The sequence below is a fragment of the Cupressus sempervirens genome, chromosome 11, assembly GCF_028749045.1.
Source record: "Cupressus sempervirens isolate cs-2001-9-10 chromosome 11, ASM2874904v1, whole genome shotgun sequence".
In the NCBI taxonomy this organism is placed as follows: domain Eukaryota; kingdom Viridiplantae; phylum Streptophyta; class Pinopsida; order Cupressales; family Cupressaceae; genus Cupressus; species Cupressus sempervirens.
Window position 1 is genome coordinate 524,482,475 of NC_143128.1, and position 4,737 is coordinate 524,487,211.

The 4,737-nt window shown below is 37.9% G+C and overlaps 1 pseudogene; it reads right to left on the reverse strand.

The window, feature by feature from the left end:
- Positions 1–1,041: 1,041 nt before the first annotated feature.
- On the reverse strand, positions 1,042–3,531 carry LOC149530664 (aspartic proteinase nepenthesin-1-like; annotated as a pseudogene).
- Between the last annotated feature and the right edge of the window lie 1,206 nt (positions 3,532–4,737).

Consider the following 4,737-nt stretch of genomic DNA (forward strand, 5'->3'; position numbering starts at 1 on the left):
CAAGAAGGATTACTCTGATAAGTTTGTAGAAATTAATGAGAAGATTGATGCTCTTAATTAAATATGTAGTCATTGTCTTAGTCATTTGCAAAGTTCAGAAAGAGATGTTGAGAAAGTCTATTTTTGGGTTCATAAATGGGAAAAACAAACTCAAAAAGGCGAGCCAAGCTAAGGAGGACAATTGGGTAGAGATAAAGAGTGTTGGAGCAATTGAAAACTGGATAGAAGTAATCAAGTACCTCAATGGAGATTTCTAGAACATCAAACAGGATTAATATTTCCTATCCTTTATTTTAGTATTTTTTAAGTTCTTAGTATGTGCTATGTTGCTCTCTTCTATTTTAAGACTTTGTACCTCTCGATTACAAGGTTTTATTTGAAACTGTCAAGTTTGCTAATTCTCACTGTTGGGGTAGGAAGGCTTGGTATGGTTAGGAAGTTAGTTAGATTAAAGTTAATGTTAAGTGTGGTTTATTCTATTTACTTGAACATGGATAAATTTGATTAATTTGTAGTTTTTCTTGGGTGAGACTCTAATTGTTAGGGTTAGAATACTTGGTTGTAATAACAGAAAGCAAAGATGATTTTAGTAATTTGCTGTTATCTAGATTTTTAAGACCCTCTTCCTGCATTTTTAAAATTAAAACATTAGACCACTCATCACATCCTCGGTAACAATATTTGGCAAATACCTATTTTCATTTTCTGTTTGGTTAGTCACTTCCCTCAAAACAGGAAAGGAAAGAAAACGAATCTATCCATGTTTTGTTTTTCTACTTAACGTTTTCTGTATTCCAAGAGAGTGTAAACAGCGCCATTGGATGATAAATATGCTTTCCACAAAATTATTTAGTTGAAAGTAATAGAGAAAATAAGAGTGCTTAAAACAAAAGTTATGCGAGGGTTGTTCACTCCAGAAAGCTGCAAATTGAAAGCACGGTAAAAGAGGCAATTTTACAAAATGCAATGCAGGTGGATTATTGCAAATCGACCAAGAGGCCATTAATATTCATAGATGTCAGCTTATACCATTTTACAATATCACAGATTGTTACAGTCCGCAGGAGCAAATGAGAGTTTGTCCTTGCCCATATCGTAAATGATATTGAAATTCTACTGCTGAGTGTTCCCAAATGTGGACATGGAGCCTTGAGGCCCTGCACTAGAATATGCCAACCACAGCAATTCCCGTCCCAGATCATCCTCTAGCAAGACAAACGAGTTCCGCGGAGGCACATTAAATGTCACATTCCCTTCAAAATGAAACGCAATTTCTGGAAGCTTCGATACGGGCAATGTGCTTCTGTAGCATAGATCGGTTCCGCCAGTAGAAGAGGCGTTCACAGGCTTAGCCCTTATACTAGACTTCACGGCCTCAAGGAACGGCTTGTACGCAGGATCCGCCAGATGAGTCAGCGTGGTCCCCGAATCGATTATGAGCCCGCCATTTCCATCAGAATCAACTGCAAATGTAGAAGCCGGATATTGAATCATCGTGCCGCCAACGCTGATTCCATGCAAGCTAAGATAGTAGAACGTTGGAACATAAGTGGGGTCATTCGCTCCAGTAAAAGGAGTATATTGGAAGTTGCCGGAAAGGTCAGAAATCGGAGCGTCTCCCAGAAAGAGAGTGCTAACGGCGGACTCGTTCTCAATGGATCCGAGGCAGTAAGAAAACTTGTGCTTGATTGTTTCGCCCATCTGAGACACCAACGAAAGTTTGCCTCTTCCAAGATCAACTAAACCGGTGCCGCCGCTAAAATTACCCTGTTGCTGGTTGCCGCAGCCAAATGCAATGCCCGGAATAGTTTCCCACCCGGACGAAGCAGAAGCAGAAGAAGAAGCAGAAGGACTTGTTTTAAGACTGAATGTTTCGGAGGCTATGATTCCGGTTGTGCGTGAACCGTCTCCGTGTGCGTAGAAGTACTCGCAGTTGTCGCCATGGCCGCACTGTGATGAATATTCCAACGCAGTGCAGATTTTGTTATTGCACGAAACGTTTTTGTAGGTGGACGATGTATGGGGATTGTACAACGCATCGCCCTGTTTGTAACAGCTGATGCATGGTCCGCATTGAAGCCAGATGAGGTCGCTGCCCGTGTCGAGGCTCATGTGTTGAAGCAGTGGAGTGGGAGTCCCAATGCGTAATTGCATTAGGAATGCACCGTCGCCAGGGCTGACTGGGCTGTAGAATTTGTTGGCCTAGTGAGTATATTCCGGATGAGATCCCTCTCCATCATTAGTATGTGCTTTTGGTGTGATGGCAAAATCTATATGGTATCAGAGCGCAGGTCACTGGCTCGAGTCCCTCAAGCCCTTTGACCCTTTGTCCGCATAGGCTTGGATTATCAACATGGTATGTAGTGGGTGCAAATCCCGCATGATAAATGGTTGTATCCGGCTCCATTGTGTGGGGGGGTGTTGGCGTAGCGACTATATCCCGATGAGATCCCTCTCCACTATTAGTACGTGCTTTTGGTGTGATGGCAAAATCTATAGAATTGTGGGGCTCTTCCAGTTGCCAAGGCATGAAGTCATTCTAGCCACCTGCAGCTCCTTTCCATAGAACGTTGCACCCGTTGAGGTGTCATTAGATTCTGGACATTCACAAGTGGAGACTCTTTGTGGATCAACTCAGCTCTGTAGTAGCTGGCCTGCTTTGGAAGCCTGCCTCCATTGCAACAGTTGTAAGAGAGGAAGTATAAGAGGATTAGGATTACCATCTTGGAAATGGTTGGGGCAATGATGATCGCCGATGGCTAAATGGATGAAATGATTGATTGAGTGGATGAAATATATAATGAGATGTCTTCCTTATAAAGGTGTTGTATCGTAACTATTAAATGTCTAATGCAAATATTAAATGTATAAAAAATTGAAAGTTCCAATAAGATGCTCCTTTTCTAATACAAATATTAAATGTTTAAGAAATTAAAAGTAAATGAAGGTTATCCATTCTTATTATATCTAAAATGAAGAAATGACACTTAAAAACTATTTTAAAATGGCAAGGTGCCCCAATTTACATAAAGGGTTCAACACTTTGACTAAATAGGCAACATTATACACTACCATTTTGGGGAAGTGTTTTGTAGTATAAATATGATAGGCAAGGGAGGAATTTGTTTTCTTTTTTTTTTTATGTAACTAGCACTTGTACATTTGAGGGTACAAGGGTTACATTGATAGTCTTATATATTCTTGAGAAACTATTTGTGTGTGTGTGTGTGTGTGTGTGTGTATGTATTTGTACTAATTGTATTTTAATTGTGTAGTTTGAACAAGTTGATTTATTAAAGATTATCTTTTTCATTTCTTTTCACATTCAAAGTACATACATTTTGTTTGAAGAGTCATTTGATCTAGGCGATCCTCTTCCTTTTTCTGTATAATTGTGTATGGATAACTTTTCATTTTTTAGAATCTTTCAAAGGTGAAAGTAGGTTGAATTCGAAGACCATCTATTGTTTTTACTCTGGATATAGTTGTAAAAGTGAGACCTTGCCTTTCAACCACATTGATATCTACCATTGTTTTCTATAGTGTGAGTCCTTGAGATTTGTGTATTGTGATAGCCCATGACATGGTGATTGGTAGTTGTCTTCAGTTATCTAATGTGATTGGCACTATTGGCAAACACTTGGGATGTCTTGGTTCCATGGTGGTCCATTGCAATTTTCAAAATGTATGACAACATACATGGGTACATCTAGTGGCCCGGTACTTGGTCTATAGATGATATCAATAGTTTCACTGATACCTCCATTGACAAGTCCTACTTCTATCCAAATGTTTGTTGTAAGAATTACATGTTCTCCTATATAGAGTAGAACATGTTTCTCTAATTATTCATCATACACCTCACTCCTATCTTTACATCTAGAATTTATTGTTTTGCTTATTGTGACTGGATGGCTTAATGACTTCAAAATCTTTTTATTATATAGTTTCATTACATCATTTATAGTGAATAAATGTATAGACCTATCAAATTCTTCCTTGTCATTTGTTTTCAGGTGAATGTTGATATGACTCATTAGAAGCTCCCAATCATGTTATCTTCGTTTTCCATCTCGTATATTGTATAGAAGCTAGCAGAATTCAGCTTGTGTGTTAGTCTCACACTATTGCTAGAAAATTTCTTGTAATGTAACAACCATGGTGAAATTCTCCCAAAGTAACTTGGCATTTGAATGTGATATATAAATTGGCTTTTCCATAGTAGGGGGCAATTGTGCAAGGTCACCAAACAAAATAATTGATACTCCATTAAAGTGTACATGTTTTCAATTAGGAAAGGCTCCTTGTAATCAACTATCAATTTCAAGGAGCTTTGGACCTGCGAAGCTCATGTCATCAATAATTATGTACTTTATATATTTTAATTCTTCTTGCAATAAAATTGGAAGAAGACAATTTTTAGAGTAGCTATATAGCAAATAAAAGAAAGAGGAAAATCACTGAAAATGTGAAGAAGGATGACAAGCAACATAAGGATGGTGACATGGAGGACTACAAGAATGATCTCAAGTGTCTCTCAAAGGACTAGAAGGCTATTTCCAATACTAAATTATCTCTCATTGACCTTTTTTCTTTTTATAGATGGATTTTTTTTTTAATGTATATGGCTACATGATTAAGGTTAATGTCACTATTATTTCTTATTGATATTCTATTATTTGCTTGAACTAAAACTATGAGTTTTTTATATCAGGTGGTTGAAGTTTGGGCATATAA